Genomic DNA, 21,460 nt, shown 5'->3' on the forward strand with positions numbered 1-21,460 from the left:
CTGCTGAGCAGGCAGACTCGAAGTAGGGGGGTGGGGAGTGTGCGCTTTCATAAGATGCAAAGCCCATGACAAATATCATTCTACCGTCAAAGAATTAAAAAGAGGGTGGGGAAGAGGGAGGAAAGCAGGCAAACTCATTTTATGAAGTAAGTATGATCTTGATTCTTAAACCAGATAAGAATAGCACAAGGAAAGGAAAATATGAACCAATTTCACTTAGGAACATAAATGAAAATCCTAAACAAAACTAGCAAATTGTATCCAACTGTACGTTAAAGGTTTTGCGTGTTTGTTTTTTATTTTCAGTCAACTCCAGTTTGTCCCAGGGGGTTTCAAAAACAGAAAACCTGTTCATGTGACATACGACTTCATAAAAAGCCAGGCTGATGATTCATAGACATATTGCCCAGTCTGGGACCAAACTAAATGGGCCCTCGTGGTCCCCAGGTGCTCGGCCCTAATTCTGGAAAGGCTCTGGGCCAGAGGCACAGCTGCGGTGGGTGAGGGCAGCTATCTTAGGGGAAAATCTCTCCAAAAAAAGAAAGCTCATCTCCCCCTAGGCCCCGTTCTCTGTGGTCTCAGAACTCTGACTGTACAAAACATCACTTGCAGTTAAGCAGTTAAACCTCTATCCCTCGCCTTGCTGGTTTTGGGTTTGCCTAAGGCCCTACTAAGCTCCATCAACAGCTAGCAGTGACATGGCCATGCAGATCTGAGAGAGGAAGACTGGAAACCCAGGAGGCAAAGTGACTCTTCCAAAGTGCTGTTCTGGCCTTGCCTTCAAGGAGCCCTGGGCTGGGACCACACATGATGGAAGATGGGTTGGGGTACCCACTTGAATGCTTTTGTATCTGAAGTGGCTCAAAACAGCTCAGAGTGTGTGTGTGTGTGTGTGTGTGTGTGTGTGCGCGTGTGCGTGTGTGTGTGTGTTCGTGTGTGTGTGTGTGTGAGAAAGAGAGAGAAAAGATACTCAGTGAGCTCGTGTGTCAGCTGGAAAGGTTACCTGAAGGTTTGTTTCAATAAGACATGTTTATTTCTTGAATTGAATGCTTGGATCATTCATCTGTCCACAGAATTGGATATGTCTGTGCCGTGGCATTCTCTTTTTGCTCCTGCTCTGAAGACAGAATTTTCCCAGTCACTCTAGCGGGTCACAGATATGGGAGGCAGCCGGTGCCCACTTGGGAAGGCAGGGGGCTCCAACAGCCACAGTCTCTCCATTATGTGTTCACTGAGCATGAATGAATCTGAATCCATGTCATATCTCTTGGAATGGCAGCCACTTTGGGGGATCTTGAGGTTCAGGAATCTACCAAGCATTCCCACTAGGAAAGGCCACATGTGCTGGAGCCCCAAGGACCAAGGACTTTGGAATGAAATACACCTGATTGAGTTACAGGTGCATTGCAGGGAGTCTTCCACTAATTTGGGGAGACTTTGAGTAAGTTACCTAAATGATATGAGCCTCAGTGTTCTTCATCTATAAAATGGGGTTAATAAAAGATACCTCACAGAGTTTAGGGAGTATTAGGTGAACAGATTCCTGGTAAACCAGGGTTGTTTCTCTTACTATGTTACCTCTCCGTGCATCCTGTCTTGAAGCTCAGGGCTCTGCAGACATCAGAACGTGAGCAGATACAAGTCTGAGACTGACGTCCAACTCCTGTCCTCCCAGATTCACCTGTCAGGGGTCATGCCTGATTTCTGGTCCTGCAGCTTTCGCCACCTCTCCTTGACATAGACCCTTCATGGTTCGGCGAGACTTGACCTCCTCCTCTCAGCCTTTGGCTGCAGAAGAGTCTCTGCTCGGCAATTCTGTCCTCACAGCCTCTCAGACAGACCCTCTACCTCTGGAGCAGCTTGGCTGACAATTTTACCCTTCTCCTCACTCTGTAAACTCTTCTGGGGGTGTAGGGACACACCCTGGAGTTGAAGAAGATGGGGTTAATACTCTCCCCACTCGAGAACATCCCTCTCCCCAACTCCTGGGCCTACCTAAGGGCCCAGCGTTTGCTGCAGGAACACACAAGGACAGCATCTTTAGCAAATGGTCTACATGACTGTGGAATGGCCTTCCTGAGTCCACCCGAACAGCGATTCTAGAGTAAGTTCTTGCTACAGGCAGCAGGAAGGCCTGAGGAGGAAGGCGGACAGCACAGAGCCCAAGGGTCCGGGGATTGTGGTGGGAGATGGGGAGCCGACAGAAGCAAGGAACTGAGCTCAGGCATCAGGGGAGAGGGGGTAGAGATTTAGACATCAGAGCTAGTCACTCACCTAGCTAGTGAGAAATGCACACCCAATGGGAGGCTGCCAGGACTCATCCAAAACAATGGTGAGGCCAGCACTTCCAGGGACATGACTATGCACATAGCAAATCCAGAAAAACTGACATACAAATGATTGGGATTAAATAAGTGAATTAAAAAAGTCCCCAATTCACAATCAGTATAAAAAAAATCAGTTGTATTTCTGCATACCAGCAACAAACAAATAGAAAACGAAATTTAAAAAAGGATTCTGTGGTACAATGTGAAATAGACGGTTGGTCTTTGTCCCCCTTCCCGCCACCCCCAACTCCATTCCTGGCACACAGCTCTTAAAACTCTTGCAATCCCCAGGGTGACAAGAATGTTGGAACTTCAGCCTCCCCTGCCCCTACCCCTGGAAAGGGAAGAGGGGCTGGAGATTGAGTTAATCGCCTATGGCCAATAATTTAATCAATTATGCCCACCTAGTGAAACCTCCACAAAAACCCCTAAGGGACAGGATTCAGGGAGTTTCCAGGCTGGTGAACAAATCAAGGTCCTGAGAGGGCATGGAATCTCTGGGCCCCTGGCCTACACCTTGCCCTATGCATCTCTTGCATTTGGCTGTTTCTGAGTTGTATCTTTTCTAATGAACCAGTAATAGGGAGGTTCCTTCCTGACTTCCTGACTTCCATGAGCCATTCTAGCAATTGATCGAATGTGAGGAGGGGTAATGTATGGGAACCTCAATTTATAGCCAGCTGGTCAGAAGTACGGGTGGCCTGGGACTTGCAACTGGCATCTAAAGTCAGGGTTGGGGGCAGTTTGTGGGGCTGAGCCTGAGGGATCTGTGCTAACTTCCAGGGATTTAGTGTCAGAATCAAATTGAATTGTTGAACACTGAGTTGGTGTCAGAGAGTTGGAGAAATGGTCTTAAGAGGGGAAAAAAATCCTCTCATTGGATGTCAGAAGCATTCCTAGGGGAAAAAACACTTAAAACACCTTTTAGCATTTTACATTAAAAATATCAGATACCTAGGAATAAATCTAATCAAAGATGTTCTAGGTTTCTACATGGAAAAATATAAAACATTACAGATAATAAAGAATGTTCATAGATTGGAAGACTCAATATTATAATGATGCCAACTATTCCCAAATTAACCTACAGAGTTACTGCAATCTCAATCAAAATCCCAGCATACTTCTTTAGGTAGAAATTGACAAACTGATTCTAAAATGTGCAGAGAAACATATAGAATCAGAAATAGCCAAGACAATCTTGAAGAACAAAGTTGGAGGGTTACACTACTAGATATCAAGATTTATTAGGAAGCTACAATAATTAACATGGTGTGGAATCAGCACAAAGATTGATGAGTAGACCAGTGGAATGGAAGAGAGAATCCAGAAATAGACCCATTCACATACGGTCACTTAATTTATGACAAAGGTGACACTGTAATATGGTAGGGAACAGATGATCTTTTCCATAAATGTAGCTGGAGCAATGAGATATCCATGTAAAAAAAGAATCTGGAAAAATGAATTCATATCATATCCCCAAATTAATTGAATGTGAAAGGTAAGATAATAAAGCTGGTAGGAGTGTTGGTGGGGGACAGGTCTGGTGGGAGTGATTATGGAGGGCCCCAAGTGGGTGGGCTCTTCTGGAGCCCCTGACCTGCTGGGGCCCAAACCTGTCCACACCTGTGGGTCCTCAGAACAAATTAAACTACCAAGGTTTTCTTTACCTAAAGCAGAATTCTTGATGGCATAGATTAGGAGTAGGGAATTCTTTCCAAAGATTCCATCTAGACTCATTTATAAATGTGGTAGGAATACAGTGAATATTTGGAGGAAATAAAGCAAAATATTCACTGTTGTTGTGTTTGACTGGTGGGGCTCCAGGTGATTTCCTCCTACCCCATCTTTCTATTCTTCCAAATTTTCCTTAAAGACAAGGGGCTGCTCTTTTAAAGAAAACAAAATATTTTTAAATAAAGGGAAGAGGGATCCATGAGGACTGAGTTGCTATGAGATACACACCCACTAGGGATCCAGTGTTGCCAGGTCACTGGGTGTGAATCATCTGAGACTCAAGCATCCGTGCATCTCTCCAACAATGGGGCCTGTGTCCTGGGAGCACACACGATGGCCCAGACAGGGGCCCTCACTTGCCATTTCCAGGTCTCCATCTTCCACCCAGCAGCCCAACTTCTGCCATGCCCAAGGGGCCCTGGGGCTGAGGGAGAGTGGGTCAGCCATGAGGTTAAATCAGCTCAGGCCAGGCCGCCTTTAGTAGCTCCACCTCTTTGCATCCCCATTCCCTTCATCTAGTGGAGGAGCTTTTCTTAAGGAAGATACTCTGGAGGAGGGAGGTAGGAGGAAGGAGGAAGATGTTCCTTCAGAGAACCAGTCCCTGCTGCCTAGCCAGATGGAAATGATGTGGGCCTCAGATGCTGAAGAAGATATGGACAGAGGCTCAGGGTGACCTCTGCTGCCCCTGCCCCTCCCATCTGGTCTGACACCTCGCCCCAACACAGGGGAGGGGGTGCTGAAGAATCTTTCTCAGGCTGGGATGCATCATTGCAATTGAGGAATGCTTTGAACTTTCCTCTTCTGACTGGCCACTGACATCACCTCCCAGCCAGCAGGTCTGCCCATGAGGATGAGAAGGGTGCCCAGCGCCGGGGGAGGGAAGGGAGGGGAAGAGCCCTGCCCAAACCAGTTTGAGAAGGAAGCTCCCCCTTCTGGCTGCCTCCTCCAGCCAGAGCCTGGTAGATGGATGGGGAGTCAGTCAGTTCCCGGCAGAGGCTTTCTGGAGGCAAAGCTGACACACCCAGAAAGGACGAGGGTGGAGCCGATGGGAGAGTTCAGGGAGCCACAGGCCTGGGGTCACTGAGGGGTGGGACTATCATGTGAGAGGAACAAGACTCAGGACAGAACAGGAAGTAACTTTTCTTGAGCACTTACTACGTGCTAGACCCTTTCCGAGGCCTAACTTCAATACTCACAATGACCCCAGGAGATAGGACTTATTGTTACCCACAAATCCAGATGGGGTTCAGAGAGGTTAAATAACCTGCCCAGGATCACAGAACCAGAAAATGACCAACTGAGGTTTGAACCAGGTCTGGTTTCAAAGCCCCTGCTCCATCTACCACACCTGCTCTGAGGGGATCGGGTGGTCATGAATCTCCTTCCTAGGGGTCTCTATGAACAGGAAGCGGGTGGGCCAAGGCCAGCTTCCTCAACCAAGACTGCTAGTTTTCTTTCCGGGGCTGATCTGTGAGTCAGAGGCCAGGGGAGACTGGTTCTGTCCTGACTTGCAGGCTGACCCTTACTTTGGAACCAGGATTTTTTTTTTTTTTTTTTGGCCCTGCAGTGGATGTGGGGGGTGAAGAGCTCACAGTGGGTGGCTGTGATGTCAGGGCCTGGCATACAAGGAAGGGGCTGCAGAAACAGCAGAAGAGTATTTTCTCCAGCACAGGTCAATGTGCCCTTGGGAGGGTCTCAGCCTGAAGTCAGGTGACCTGCAGGTTTGGCCTGAGAAGTAGTGGGCAGAGCTTTGTGGCTGATGCTACTGTCTATGGAGATACTCAGTTTGAATGGTGAGGCCCCGCCCAGGGCCCAGCACTGTGGCTGGGCTGGTTTAGGGTCCACAACAGGTACAGCAGAGCAGCCGCAGTGGGTGGGTCACCCCACCCTGTCAAACTGCTTCTCCTCTAGGGGAGGAGACATCCATCTGCCAAGACCTGGGGCCCCACAAACCTGAGGCAGAGCTATGGAGAACCGAGCCTGCATTTAAACCTCAAACTGGAGCCCAGATTTGAGTGCTGCCATTTGAGGCAGATCCTCGGGTACGAAACTGCCTGCTTCAAACTTGCTCCAGGACTTCCAGAAGTCCTCTTGGGAATCACTTTTGGGGCCTGTCATGAGACAGCATCGACTGTTTTCCTAACCTGTGGCCTCTACTCTGCACCAGAAGTGGCGGTGTGTGACGTGGCCACCCACCTGACCCTCCCAACCTGGCTTCCAGTGAGTTCTGGCTGTTCCCACACGTGGAATTGCTTTCAAGGGAGGGACACAGCCCATGGAAGGGATTCACAAGGATGTGCTACAGGCTGGGAAGGTGGTTTCCAGAAAGCGAGTTGGAAGGAATTTTAAGCCACTCTAAGTGGCACCGGATTTGGTTGGTTGTGTAAGTTCTAGCATGTTGTAAACCGTCTGTGAGGATAAGGCTGGTGGGATTCCCCTCCACTTCCAGACGACTGGGAAGAGAGAAGGCAGCTGCACTCCACTCTCAGAGTGGGGTGCACACCTAGGCTTCCCCCGAGGGAGATGCAGGGCTGGCGTGTCTGGCCTGAGCGCTGGCTTACCGCGGGCCTGGGGCGCAGGATTCCCTAGTTCTGCTTGTGATCTCGGCCCACACCTCCTTTCTAGGCTTCACTGTCTCCGGGGGCAACAAGGGAATGGACTCATTCACCTCTGCCAGCTTCTCCAGGTACAGTGAGGAGAGAAACAGCATCTGCTCTAGCTGAAGGGGTGGTTTGGGGCATTTTCAGTAATCGTCACTCAGGGAGTGCCTGGTGTGAGCACAGGCTCTGGGCTGAGCATCTCACACACAGGGTCCTCTCCACAAGGCCCTGAGGTAGCCTATTATTATATCCTTATGCAGATGAGGAAACACTTGTTCAGAGAAATTAAGTGATCTGCCCAAGTGAAGCAGCAAAGAAGAGGACGACCTCTGCCTATCTGACCCAGACCCTGATATGAACGTGGCTGCAGTCAGCTGTCACCTCCCACCACACCATCCTGTGTCATTCTCAGACCCATGCAAGATGCTTTGTGACACCGACATAGAGGGAAGCCCCTGCGTTCTAGAGCACCTACAGAGGAACCCCAACTACTGCCACCGTCCAGTCCCAGAGGGGCTTGCGGAGGCTCGCCCCCTCCCCAGTGGGGCCCTTCCACCCTGAGACCTGCTGCCTGACCTCTTCTGTGCAGAGTGAGGTGCCTTATTAGCCCCTGGGTGAGAATACCCTGGACAGAAGCCAGCCTTTCACTGGAGTATTCTCATCGGCCAGGAAGATTTTTCTCTAATTTTACTTTCTGTAGTTTGTTCAATTATAAAATTGTATTATTCATTCACTTATTCAGTAAATTCACTTATTGTGCATCTACTCTGATTTCAGCTCTGTGGACCGGGGTGAACATAACAAAATCCTTGCTCTCATGCAGTTTAGCTGGTTTTTCCAAATAAATGTTGCTAAACCCCACCATGACCTGCCCGGCCCACTTGTGGGACTTGCTGGTGGGGTCTGGCTTCCCCTTTGTCCCTGCCCAGTTTTCAGTCCCTCAATGGCATTGCAGACAGGAGCTTGTCCACACCCTGCTTGCCCAGCTTCAATGTGCTGAGTGATGGGGGGGAGGGTTCATCCTCCTTCTCAAGGCCCCTGCCCTCTGTCCCCTCATGCTCATCCTTCATGTGGGGCTGAGCTCCGCCCTCCCTCAGCCTCCAGCAGGGGTCCAGGCCTGCCATCTGCCCTCTTCTCATGACATGGCACCCCAGCACCCTTCCTGGCCCCTAAAAATACACTGGGGGGAAAGGACTGAGAGAATGTCAGTTGCTTTTCTGCCCAGCTGTCACCTGGAGGGTGGGGGGTCCTAGACCCAGGCTGTGGCCCTTACCGCCACTGCCCACAGGCTCTGGAAGATCTGCCCCGGGCTGCTGTGCTGAAGTATGGAGCTTCCCGGGATGCAGGGATGTACCCTAAGGTTCTGCTGCCAGAATGGAGTGGCCCTGAGAGAAGCCGAGTGTGCGGGGCAGAGGGCAACGTGCACAGAACACGCCAAAATGTCTGGGCTCCCCACCCTTGTCATCATTCCCACACTACAGGTCCCAGTGAATCCCCAGGAGAAAGATAATGGGGCTGCTGTTGAAAAGAATATGATAATAAAGCTCATTCAATCACTTGTGTCAACACTCCAGCTGAACGAGAGGCCGAAGAGCCAGGCTGGCCAGCCAGCGAAGGTCAATATTGACTCAGGCCTGCCTCTTGGGCCCGGCTCCAGCCTGCAAGTGCCGTGCTGTCGTCCAGCAGTGGCTCAAGCCAGACTAGCCCTCTGACCTCTGTTCACTGTGCTAACTGCCTCCCCAGTCCTCAGCACTGGGATTTTCTGGGCACAGGGTTATCTGCAAGGGAAGAGTGAAGGACGGCCTTCCTGAAAGGGCTGCAGACCAGGCACTGCTTCACTGTCCCAGATTTCCAACAGCCTCCACATATAGAGGCCTGAGTCCTCATCACAATGTCCTCCGTGCCTGGCCAGAAAGAACCTCCAGGGCCCCCCAGTAACAGGATTAAGTCCCCTAGTCACACGAAAAGATTATATTTTTATAGCCTTCAACTTACTATATCTCTCCATTGTTCCCTGCCTCACTCCAAGCTCACAATACTGCTGTGAGATGGGCCAAACCTGTTTTACTGGGTGAATTTTAAGGACAGCAGGAGGGTGGGAGAGGATGGAGGAAACAAGAAAGGGAACACACACATATACATATACATAGTGCTTAGCATGTGTCAGATACAGTGCTTTTCATTAGCATTTAATGGACCACATGCATTTAATGGCCACAACTCTACAAGGTATATATTATGAGCTCCATTTTACAGGTGAAGAAACTGAGACTCAGAGAGTACTTGTCAGAGATGGTAAGTGTGGAGCTAGGATTCAAACCCACATCTCTCTGACTCCAAGGTCTTCCACTATGCCTGGTGTGCCCAGAGAAGTCAAATGACCCTAGATCACACAACTACTTAGGGCAGAGAAAGGACTGGAAGCCTCAAGCCAGAGGCTGGCTATTCCCCAGCCTGCACCAGTAGTAACAGTGTCCAGGGTCACTCATGAACAGGTGAACCTGTGTGACATGTACAGAGCCTGCTGCTATTTTTGCCTCCAAAGCTGGATCCCCTTCCAGAAATGACCCCTTCCCTGGGCCATCTCACTATGCATCCTCCACGGACCCTCTGCCTTTACTTTATTCCCATTGCTTTGCTCTAACATCCTCCATGACCTCCTGACACACAGCCAAACCATTCTTAAAGTTCTCCAAGAAAGGAGGGCTCAGGTAGCTTAGCCTTTTCCAAAACTGGAGGCTAGGCAGTTCCCTGCTGTGGCTGTCCTCCTTTATCAGTTATCATTGTGACTTCTCGCAACTGCCCTATGAGAAAGGCAAGACCATCTCCATGTTATAGATGAGGACATTAAAGTTTGGAGAGAAGTAAGGCAATTTGCCTAAAGAATCAAAGGCCAAGTGTCAGAATTTGAATGTAGCTCTTTCTGGTTCCAAACGTTGTGTTCTCAGCCACTGTTCTATATGTGGCCTGAGGAGAACTCACAGCAGAACTCACACCAGAATGGGATGAAATACAGAAAACGCTGCCTACTCCCTGGGAACTCTTCATGTCTTAGACCTTGGTCTTCCCAGCAGCATCTCCCTTCCAGGTTGGATGCCACTCACTGGGTCTGGGCAAAGGTGGAGTGATTTTAGCAGGCTGGAGAGCTGGGGAATGAGCTGGCGGGCTGGGATGTGCCGAGCAGCACTTCTCAGCTGGGGCTGCCTCCCGGCCTGCTCAGCACAGAAACTGGGCCTGCGACTGCCCTTCCTGTTCTGGAGACTCTTTCCCAAACAAGAATGCAGAACACTGGCCTTGGTGACACTGCCTCACCCCAGACAGGCATCAGACCTGCCCACAAACAGAGGCTGGGCCAGAGGCCAGGGCGGGGCATTTGAAGCCTTGTGTCTGCTGTGGGCCCAGGGGTGGAAGTAACAACGCACATCTGCTAAGGATTGAAAAATGGCACCTAGAAGGGAGCACTGCCTAACAGCACCGGGCCAGCCCAGGAGGGCCACCTGCCCGCCCACTGTCCCTTCCAGCCTGTCCCTCACTGAGGTCCCAAGAAGGCCCCTGGACACCCTCCCAGGTCTGGAGGTCCCTCACTCACCTCCGGGCTGCCTTCCCCGCCTCCTTTTTCTTCAGTCTCCTCACCCTTCAGTGGGCAGAGCTCTGAGGTACCGAGGAGAGGGAAGACTGGGCACCTTCCCCAGCCAGTCCTCCCAGGCCTGGGTGGAAACAGATCAGAAACTCATTGTGACCAATGTAATAAGTGTCCTCGCAGATTTTGCGACTGGGCGAAACCCAGAGCATTCTAAACTGCCTCCCCTACCCCCACCTCCTACCCCGGGCCCGCCTCTGACTGAGCTACTGTCTCAGGTGCGAGGGAGGCGGCGGGCTCCCCGCAGGGCGCACAGGGAGGAGGGGGCAGTGGGCGCAGCGCTTCCGGCCCCTCTGCCCGCCGCGCCCCGATCCCGCGCGTTCACCCGCCCCGCCTCGCCGGCCTGAGCGGTGTCTCTCTGGGATGAAGCGTCCTGCCAGCCTGGGTGCGAGCTCCGGGCGCCCACGCGGAGTAGGTCCGCTCTCGGCGCCGCCGAGTCCTCTCCGCCAGCGCCGGCGGCCCCACACTTCGGAGAGTGAAAACCCGGGGACCATGGGGCCGCGCGTGCGGGGAGGCCTGGCCCCTATCCTGGCCCCTGCCCGGGCGGGGCTCGCAGCCCCCGGGTGGTCGGGTCACCCACCTGCCGGGCGGGAAGCCTCCGGAGCTCTCGGAGAGGCCGCGGGAGCCCGGCCCGCCCTCCGCCAGAGGCACCTCGGCGGCGCCGGCAACGGCGAGGAGAGGCCGCGCTTACATGTTTGTGCAGCGCCGGCTTCACCTGCCGCGAGTTTGATTTAGGGGTGTGGCCTCAGGTAGGACGCGGCGAACGCAGGGCCCGGGAAAAGTCGCAGAGGGGCGCGGGGGCCGCCAGCAGCCTCTCAGCCCGAGGGGGGCGCCCCCGGCTCAACCCTTTCCCTCTAACCGCTCGGCTCCAGCTCCTGCCGGCCTTTTGCCTTCGGGCGCTGATCCTGGCCGGCCTGCTGTGACCTACACGTGGCGCCTCGGACCCTGGGCTGCCGCATAGAGGCCGGACCTGCATTAACTGCTGAGCGCCTCACCGCGTAATTAATTCTTTAATTTGTATTGCAGATGCACACGGGAGGTGCTGTGGAGTGGCGCGTGCCCACCCACACACCCTGGAAAGCCCAGCTGAAAACTACCACCTCGATGAGGCCCTAAGACTGTCTTGGGGTAGCCCCCAGGTGCAGGCAAGAAAGCGGGATTTAAAGAGATTCCAATTTTCTCGTCAGAACTTGCTCAGTTCTGAGAGCCCGCTGGCCTCAGGATTCTAGGGTAGGGGAATCTCTGGGGAAAGAAAACCTCCAGGAGCCCTGTACCCCCAAACAGAGGGTAAGTCCGGGTTCCAGAGCCAGCATCCCCTCGTTGTCCTCAGCAGCGCCCTGGCCTAAGATCCCGAGTAGCTCACTGTGGGCTGCCCTTTGCCCTTATTTCTTCTGGATAAGAGGGTGTTTCTCCTGTGTTTATGTTGTGGAGGAGGGGCAGAGGCCATCTGTCTCTTCCCCAAACAAGGAAGTGAGAAGACTCTCTCTGTCCTTGGGCACCCAGAGAGGGCTGTGTCCAGCTGAGGGCTGAGGGTATTCTGGCTTGGAAATTCAGTATATCTGAACCCCAAATGGCTGTCCCCAGGCAGTGGTAGGCATTGGGGACAGTACAGGAATTTTTATCATTGTTGGGCACCTCAAACTTTAGTTATTAATTGAGGTCATGTATCATTTTTGTTCACTGGTTCTTTAGACATATCAGTGCAATTTATGGATGAAGAATTTGCATTATGGGCTCAATTGCTTACGCAGTTTACTCTAGGCTCCCACCAAACAGAGCTGAGGTAGCTAGTGGGAATTTGCCACCCAAGACAGGTCTGCACCCTGTCTGCCTTCATTACAAAGCCCCGGTGTCCTCCACCTCCCTGGGAATGGCGTGGTAGTGCCTGGCGGGGACGCTGGCTACGGGAAGTGGGTTGTGTTGGGCGGGAAAGTTGGGGAGATTTGTTGTTGAGGCTTTGAAATGAACCATGAACCAAAGCTAGAATGAAATACATTACATTTTTGAACCTAGAATCAATACCCTAAGTTAATTTTTACTGACACACACATGAATTATTTTCTTTTGATACAGATACCTTATATATCAAAACCACAGCTCGAAGCAGTACTTTTGAACTGTTAAACTACAATAAAGTGTGAATATAAGAATATTATGAGAAATGAAGTGATATTTAATTTGGTTTGAATCCAGCCTTGGGTATCCCAGAAAGGCTACTAGCCAAGTCCCATCCCTACCCCGTAGGGAGAGAGTCTAGAGAACCTTGGGGGTACCTCTCACCTTTGACAGCTGCAATGGGGTTTGGGGCCTTAAGAAGGGCAGAGACTCCCAAATAAGACTGACTGAGGAGGTAATAAATCCCCTGTCCCTGGAGGTGTTCAAGATAGCAGATAACTATCAGTAGATATGCTAGAGAAAAGGTTCCTGTAGTGGATACCACACTAGACTATGGGGCCTCTTGGGCCCATCACAACCCCACATATCTGCTCTTCCAGGGGTCTACAGGAGGGTCGGCTGCAGTGAATTGGATGACTCTCTGCATATGGGGATGGCTGGATGTAAGGATGGGTCCTGAGTGATTAATTTCTAACTCTTCCCCACTTTATCTTCCTCTGATCCATGCCCAACTCAGCCCTGACCAGGAGGAGGCTGCAGAACAACAGTGTGAGAAGTGGCAGGGACACTCTGGGGACAGCTTCTCCTCTAGCATCCATGTGCCTACTTCTGGCCTATTCCCAGAGTGCCGTGCCAAGCACAAGGAGAGGGACAAGGTACACCCTCCTTTGAAGAGCCTTGACAGCTGGTGTAGGCCTTCTGGTTGAGGGAGTTGTCCACGCACTGCTGTTTTACAAACTGGGCAGGAGCGCTGGACAGGGACACGGAGAACTGATATTTCGCCATGGGCAATGGCTCTTGGAGTTCCGCCAGCTCTGGGGCACTGGTTGACCAGCACGGTCTGGGAGGGCATCAGGGAGGGCATGTGGGCAGGGCAGGCACCTCTTGGCTGTCAGCCTGTGGCTGTGAGGGCCTGTTATATCAGCTGAGCACCGATAGCCAGGGCTGAGAGCCCAGGTTAGGGCCCAAGAGGAAAGATACAGATCGACTTGTGGTTTAGAAACACAAAGACTTTATCCTTTCCCTGCACCTTTCTGCTCTGTGGCTTGAAAAACTTCCTCAGGATCAGAAATGCTGCTGACAAGCCCACTTTTTTCTTAGGGTCCTTTCTCTGGATGACTCTGCCCTCCTCTACTACTGTTAATAATGCCCGGCAGTTATGAAATGCTTCCGCTGCGCCAGGCCCCATGCTAAGCTATTTACACATATCATCACTCAAGTCTTCACAACAACCCTGGCACAGAAGCACTATACTATTATTATTCTCATTTTGCAGATGAGGGAACAGATGAGGATCAGATTGGTTAAGGAACCAGCCCAGGGTCCTATAGCTACTGAGTGGTGGAGCCAGAATTTCGACCCGAGTGTATCTGTCCCCAGTCTGTCCTCTTAACTCTGTACTGCTTAGAGGTCCCTGGTTCCAAGGACTGTCTGATATGACTTGATCGTGTGGGGTCAGGTCCCTGGGAGCAGTTGGTAAGTGAGGCACTGATAATTTGCCTCTTTTTGTCTACTCCAGCTGGTACCCAGGAAGGGTAAGTCATGTGACACAGAGAAGTAGGGAGATATCCCTCCTCCATTTCTGACCAGGGCATGAGGACCCCACATGGTACTGTGTATGAGGGGCAGAGGGGACCTCAGTTTCCGCGACCCTGTCACTGAGTCATGAGCCAACACCCTGCCTGTAGTCCCTGCATCAAGTCGTCTGTCCTTTGCAGACCCAGAATGGGACAGGCGCCATCAGGCCCACATGCAGGTACTGCCGGGGAGGTGGGAGCTGGCGCATCTGCTTGCTACACTGCTGGAGGAAGCCCTTGGGGTCTGAGCTCCAGGAGGGGTAGCTGCCCACTCCTCCTGAGCCCCCAGCCCTAAGAGAGAGGCACTCTTTGGAGAAGATCCCTTCCCTTCCTTCTCTTCCAGGCTGTCCAACACCTGTCCCTTCCTGCTCTTGAGGTGGCCTGGGCCAATGCTCTTTATCCTGTTGGGACCGTCTGTCTCTGCCAATGGGGCTGAGAATCAACTTCTGAGGGTCTGGGAGTGTGAATTGAGAGAGCTGACATTGCCAAGCCCTTGGGCCCCTTAGGAAGGAGGGAGGTAGACTAGCTGCAGAGACCGTGGGTTCTTGCAGGATTGGAGCCCTCCTGCCTTTTTAGACTTCCAGCATGTCTCGGCCTTAGTGTCTTGATGTGTATAATGGGGGAGAGGGTGCGCCTCTCCCTTGGGAAGGTGGTGGAATGATGAGGCCTAGAGCTTTGGGGTACAGGGGCCCTGAGGACCAGCACCCCCAAACAGGCTGACAGTTTTTGACCCTCAGCCCTCTCAGCTGCTGAAGGAACCCCCATACCATGCATGCACACAGCTGCCACAGGGAGCAATGGAGCCCAGTTGAGTGTGCACAGGGGCAGGACTGGGGTTCTTCCAGGAGAACTTGCTACTACATCAACCCAACAGATCCCAGAGAGAGAACCCCAGCCCCAAGTTGCAGCACCATCTGGGCCCAGTTAGGTGTTTGGGAAAAGTCCATGGGACTCCCCTGCCTGGCTGCTGGATAGATGTGTCCTTCTGCCACCCTGACCCTCAGCTGAAGGAAACTACCACACCCAGAAGCCCCCAGCCTCTTTTTCCTTCTTCTCTAAGGGTGTAACTGTACCAGGCTCCCTATGCCAATGAGAATACATAGGCCTGTCTACCCTAAACGCAGACTGACGCTGGGGGACGAACTTGCCTGATAGTCCCAAAGGGGCCTGGTGACCTGCATGAGCCACTCAGATGCAGAGGCCACTGTCCACCCATGTCAGGGGGCTGAAGCAGGGGCAGGGCAGGCTGTAGCACCCTTCCCAGGTGCTTGGGGGTATGAGCTACGCTAGGGAGGATGGCAACAGAAAGAGCCATCTCCGTGCTAAGGACACACTCATTTACAGACATGATGAATTCATTTAATATCTTCTCACTGTGATCACTTTGCAGCCCCTGCTCTTAATGGGCTCCAAAGTTCCATCCAAATGTCTGTTGCTGGCAGTTTAGCTCTCTGGCTGGCATTTGTGCTGGCAGAATTAACAGCTGGAAGCACCTGAATGGAAACCCTTCATTGTCCTTCCTTTTCTCCTCTGAGCCTCCAGCAGCTGCCCCGGGTCTGGGGCTGGGACAGGGTTGTGACTGATACTCAGGTCCTGGGCCCAGGGTCTGACTGGTAGGAAGGACAGGTGAGTTGGGGGAGTGGAAGGCTTGTGCCTGATCAGGTGAGAGCTCCGGCTGGAGCCCACGGGAGAAAAGAGTCTGAAGAAGCATGATGTTGGTTGTCACCCCCCAACCCCAGTCCTCTGAGGGGAACACCTTAGCCCTAAAATGCACACGGTTCATAGGCTCTGGGCTGTGTGGCCTCTTGGGAGCATTGACCATCTGGCATAGAACTTGTGAAACTCCACCTTCTGCATCCACCCTGGGTCAGTGTCAGAAGGCATGACCTAATTGCCATTTGGCTGGGCAGGGTTGTGCTTAGAGGGTCGTAGGGTGGTGGTGGGACGGGCAGCCACTGCCATCCCTTCTCAGGGTCCTTCCTTCTTTAGTCTCTGGCCCACACCTTGACTGGCTTGGGGTGACCCTGTGGGACCTTCATGTGAACACTGACATGAAGGGTCCTGGTGTGTACTGCACCACTCACCTCCCCAGCCCCAGCTCCTCCTGTCTCACCATCCTCTCCTCCACCGGAGCCCTGTGTGCTTGCTAACTCCCGGCCTTGCATTCTTGCCCCTGGGTCTGGCCCCATCCCTCCCCAGGATCTGAGACCTCTCCACCTTTCCTGCTCCCAGACACACCAACTTCCAGCAAAACCTGCTCTAACGGAACATAAAAATCTTCTCGTCCAGCTTGGGCCTGGGGACAGGGAGACAGATGACAGATGACACGCCACCTGCTTCTGCGATCTGACCTCTGATGGTGGACATTTAAACTTCTGCCTGGGGTCACGGTATGTGACCAGTGGAAAGGCCACCTGAGGTAAAGGGCCTCCTGCGTGCCTCCCCCTCCCAGAGTCTGCCCCAGAAGCTCTTTCTTTCCTAGATGCTGTCATCATTACTCCCTCCTTTGGCTTAAGACATTAACAGGCTTCTTGTTTAAATGTAAAATTTTTCCTGGGAGAATAGAACTGGAGTCAATCCATTTATAAATTAGCTGGATCTGTTTATCAGAGTAGCCTGGTCCCAGGCATGGGCCAAGCCTCTCCTTGGGGGTGGGGGGCGCTGGTGAATGAGCCTGGGCTGAGCTGGGGCCCCATGGCAAGCAAGATGTAGGGGGTGGGGGATAGCAGGGCCCAGCCCCTGTTAGGACAGGAGGCACAGGGAACCTGTCCAGCCTCTTAGTGTGTCAGGCCAGACTGCCTCTCTCAAGCCATCAGGTTACCTGGCAGCTCTCACCTGCCCCTGCTTGGGGGCACCTTTGATGATGCTGTCAAGGGAAGGGCAGTCGGGGCAGTAAAAGAGTCCTGGGGTGGGAGACAGTGACGCCTGGGCCTGAAACTGGCTCTGCCCCCAGTTAGCTCTGTGATCTCAGGACCTCACTTTCCTTCCCGGGGTTCTGCTTCCCTGTATACAATTATGAGGGCTGCGTTGAACATTCTCAGGGCCTCCTTTTGGCTTGAATATGTATGGTACAGCAATCCAAGGCAATCCCAGGTGACCAGCTCCTTTCTGGGGCAGACCTTTCCTCCTCTGCGCTCTTCCCCGCTGGACGCACAACAGGACCCTGTTCCCTGCACCTCTTTGTGCCTTCTCGCACAAGTCCATATGGCGCCTCACTCAAAGCTGAAGGAAAGAAAATGGAGGCTGGAGGTGCCAGGCCAGGACTGAACCAGAGAACCAGTCCTCCCGGTTTTAACCCTGCCACCGCTGTAGCACTCAGGAGCCCGGGCAGGCAGGCAGCAGGGGCCTTGAGCAAGGTGACCGGTTCATTGCTATTTGCCCCGAGGTGAGTGGGCAGGGTTCTCACTGCACTGGGATCAGAGACCAGAACAAGGGACCAGCTGACCTGAGCTTTCCGGGCCTGCTTCTCTGAGCGTGCAGAGGCCCTCTCCAGGTCCTGGGCAGCCTGAGTGTGCAAGAGAACACAGCCCTGCCTCCACCCCCTTAGCCAGAGGCCCAGAGCCCTGAGAGCTTAGCAAACTCAGGCAAAGCAGAACCAAGCAGAAAGGTGCCAGCATTGCTGACTGAGGCAGCTCTTTGGGAAAGGTCGCCACAGAGGATCCACAGGTGTATGAAAAAGATCATTATTGTCCCTCTGCAAAGACCTGGGTCTCTGCACTGCCTGGTGGCTCATGATGAGATTTTATAGAAAATGCTGGCCAGCATGGGTGTCCCTTTGTTGGGGGGGATGTGGCCCCACATAGTTATGAGGGAACCTGGTTTTTATGAACATGCAAGAGTCTGTCATGTTCGGCTTTCCTTTCCACTCCCCCATTGGAGGGCTGTAACCTCCCCCAGGGCAAGGACTCTGCCCTGCTCTTATCAGCACTTCCCACCCCACCCCCACCCCCGTGCTGCCACCAGCATTTTGTACTCTAGTTCTTCAGGCCATCGCTGTCCCTGCCCTGGAAGGACTGAGCCAGATAGAAGGGGCCTAGTGCTGCCTAGAGCCCACAGCTTGCCCAGAAAGGACACGGCCCCCTTAGCTCACACCTCCCACTTCTCACCTTTAGCCCCAGTGGGCCCTCGGGCTGAGCTCGGAAGGCACAGCTTCTCAGGACCAGTCGGCCTGTTGACCTGGGGCAGGAGGGCCAGCCCGGCTTTAGGAAGTTCTTTCTGCCTCCGAAGCGTCCATTTTCCATGCTCTATTCCAACCTCCTGGCTAGTCTGCTTCTTTTAGGGACAGGCTACAGAAGGCCCGCTTATAAGTTTTACTAGCACCCTTCCTTCCGCCCCAGTCACCTTCCCACTCAAATGTGGAGGGCATCCTCTGGGAAGGGCTCTGCCTTGACCACAGGTGGGCTTCCCAGGGGTCCTTCCTGCCTTTCGCACCCAAGACACTGCACAGAGGAGCCCCTGGGGCCATTTGGGTAAGGAATGCAGTCCCTCAGGGTCTCCGCCTCCTCCCTGCCTGGCCCGCCCACCGAGGCAGATAGTTGGTATAAGAGAGCCAGCGACCAGAGCCTTCCCTCAGCCTTTTCCTCTCTTCCTCGCTAAGCCCTGGCCTCCACCCTCTGCCCTGTCCTGGCCCAGCCAGCTGCCACCCTACTGGCCTGCTGTTTGTCTGGGGCTCCCCTGCCTCGGCCACTCTGCCCGTAATGGGGCACTCTCCACTGCTCAGCTCTGTGTACATGGGGCACCCCCCAGGCTTGGAGTCACCTTTTTCCAGGCAGCAGAATACCCCATTTCCTCATTCTGGAGCCAGATGTGGGGATTAATTCAGTGGGAGACACTTGGGTTCATCCTGATTCTGGTCCCATGAACTCCTCCAGGACAGAGGGCATCCTGTTCGTTCTTGGGAGTTGTGCCCAGAGTGGGTTTGCTGTGGCTGAGGGTCCCAGACCTGCCTGTAACTCTCCCTGGGCCTGGCACATCCCAGAGAGCTCACAAGAAATGTCTGTCCTTGGGGGACTGATAGGTCCATGCGGCCCCCATCCCCACCTTGTGGCCACTCTCAGCTGCACAGCGCTTTCCATCCAGATCAGAGGCTCCTGGAAAGCTGGCTCCTGGTGCTGACCCCCCCTGACAGGCACCCTGGTCACTGGAGCTCCCAGGTTTGTCACTCCTGAGCTGTGGAGGGGACCCCTTGCTTGGCCCCAAGGCCTTATTCTCAGCTGGATGAGCTTCAGTGAGGCCAAGGCCCAAGTGCACTACTTCAGGAACCAGGTTCCCACCAAAACCACTTAGGGAAAGACTCTAAGCTGGACCCTCTAACTGTGGTTTGTGATGCCAGGGGAACAGCAAACTACACTGTGTGAGCCTGGCTTCTCGGTGGGGCTTTATAAACCCGAGCTCACTGGGCTTGACATCCCTGGAGCCGACTAAGTCATTAACCCTGAAGGGGAGTCTGAGGCTAGTGAGGAAAGATGGTGCTCTCAGCCAGGGAGCCCCCAAACCCAGCCTCACCCCGAGTTTCACAATCAGAATCTGTGCCAGGCCAAGCTCAGCATAGGGGTGTGCCTTGGATCCTGGGGCCCAGCGGATGCTCCGTAGATATGAGGGGAGTGTCCATAAGTGGTGAGGCTTCCTGGACGGGTGTTCTGGTGGCACTGGCGTGGCCCAGCAGGAAGGGGAGGTAAAGGCAGGAATAGCAGAAAGAAGAATTTCTCTCTGGCCAGGAAGCCAGAGGGCAGCTTGCACTGGGTCGCTTCAAAATCCATGTGGAAAGGGAGTGGCAGGTCGAGTGGGGCTCAGCCCAGGATCCCACAGCTGCCGCCCGGGTCCCAGGTGGTGGGTAACCTAGACATCTTGGCACCCCCACCCCACCCAGGGGTTCCTGAGCCACGGAGGCAGCAGGGATCTTACCTTGGCCGTCCTCCGGGCAGCTGGGCCCCAAGCTCCTCACTGCAGGCTGGTGCTTGTCTCTAGCCCAGGAAGTGGCACTCCCTTCAGGCAAAAAAGAAAAAAAGGGAAAGGAAAAGAAAACCTCAGTGCTTTTCTCACCCAGCCGCTTCTCCCGAAGGCTCCTGGTTGGTGTCGTCCTGCCTCTGTGGGCACACAGCCTCCTCCCTCCGGCGGCTTACTCACCGGTGTGCCTGTGTGGCTGCCAGCTGTGTGGGGGATGCAGGGGGCCCACACCCCTCAGCCTGACACACTGGAGCATGCATGCCCTGGGAGGTCAGGGCCCGAGGGGCTGGCCTGAGCGCCCGCCAGGTCATGGGAGAGCAGAGCTCTGGGCAGCACTCTTCTCAGGGATGCACCCACGTGAGCTCGGAGGAGGACACTCAGAGGTGCTGACAAGCACTGCATGGGAAGGGGACAGAATTCCTGCTGGGAAGCTGCTTCCTTGATGCCCTGGGCTGGCGGAAGAGGAGGCAGCCCAAGCACCGGCTGGCCCCCTGGCGGGTTGGCTTCCATCCTCCACCAGCCCGTTTGGACCACTCCCTACCCTGGCGACCTGCCGGTCTCTCTGTCCTGTGGACTCAGAGAGGGCCTGGGCCTGTCTGAGCTAGAGCTGCTTCTCACCTGCTCTGGCCAGGTGCCTGGTGTCCCTCTTCCACAGCAGCACCCTGGGGCGTGGGCGGCCCCAGGATCAATTAGGACGAATTGCTGCCGAGTCCCCCATCTCAGCTCTCTGCCCGCTCCTCTGCTGTCCGCACTCACACACGCTTGCTTCTCTCGTACACACGTCGGGCCACACCCAGCGCAGAGCCACCTACCTGCCCAGGCCAGCCTAAGCCAATCCAGCCTCACTCTCCAAATGCCACTCTGACTCTAGGAGGCGCTCATTTACAGAAATATCCCAGAGGACGTGAGTTCAAAGCCAGCCCAGGAGGACTCCAGTCGGCTTGCACCAGACTCCCCTTCTCTTCCAACACCTCCAGAGGACAGGCAGCCTCATCACCATATCTGCTATTGCACTTTGCTGGCTGGCGTCTCTCCCTGGGCACCTTGGGCCCCTACAGCATCTTCTGTATCCTTAGGTGGTGGCAGCAGACTCGTGGCAGATCCCATCTTTCTCAGAGCCCCAGGTAGGGAGGGGAGGGCTAGAAGGGGCGGGACCCAGGTGCAGCTCCAAGTTTCCAGCTCCCAAAATAATCAGATGCAAAAGCAAAGAAAGGAACCTCCAGGCCAGCAGGTGACTCAGTGCCCGTGGGCCGGCTTAGTCACCTGGATGGCTGCTCCTGGCTCCTGGCACATCAGGCCGGGAGCGGTGCCCTCCCCCCTGCTGCCGGCAGCAGGCTGTCAAAGGGAGCACAGCCGAGGAGCCCCGGCTGGCAGGCAGCACCGGCGGGCTCCAGCCTCCTCCTCGGCTGCCGTGTGCCCCTCCTCCACTGAGCACCCCAGTTCACTTTGGGATTTCTCCATTAAATCCTCAGGCAGCGACCTGCTCATTTGGGGCGCTGAGCTGCTTCAACGTTG

At 53.9% G+C, this 21,460-nt stretch overlaps 1 protein-coding gene across 5 annotated transcripts in view; it reads right to left on the reverse strand.

Moving 5' to 3' along the window:
• Positions 1-21,039, reverse strand: part of PAK6 (p21 (RAC1) activated kinase 6) — a 33,551-nt gene extending 12,512 nt beyond the window's left edge. For 2 of the 5 annotated variants that reach the window (XM_032481508.1, XM_032481512.1), the window contains exons 1-3: positions 20,564-20,716; positions 19,904-19,984; positions 10,257-10,374 (exon numbers count right to left, since the gene is read on the reverse strand). The gene's annotated coding sequence lies outside the window, so the exon portion shown is untranslated. Of the gene's footprint in view, positions 1-10,256; positions 10,375-10,887; positions 11,198-19,903; positions 19,985-20,125; positions 20,157-20,563; positions 20,717-20,757 lie in introns of those variants that run through there. The other 3 variants (XM_032481509.1, XM_032481510.1, XM_032481511.1) reach the window with 3 other exon arrangements.
• Positions 21,040-21,460: the final 421 nt, after the last annotated feature.

Source organism: Camelus ferus, chromosome 6 (assembly GCF_009834535.1).
Source record: "Camelus ferus isolate YT-003-E chromosome 6, BCGSAC_Cfer_1.0, whole genome shotgun sequence".
In the NCBI taxonomy this organism is placed as follows: domain Eukaryota; kingdom Metazoa; phylum Chordata; class Mammalia; order Artiodactyla; family Camelidae; genus Camelus; species Camelus ferus.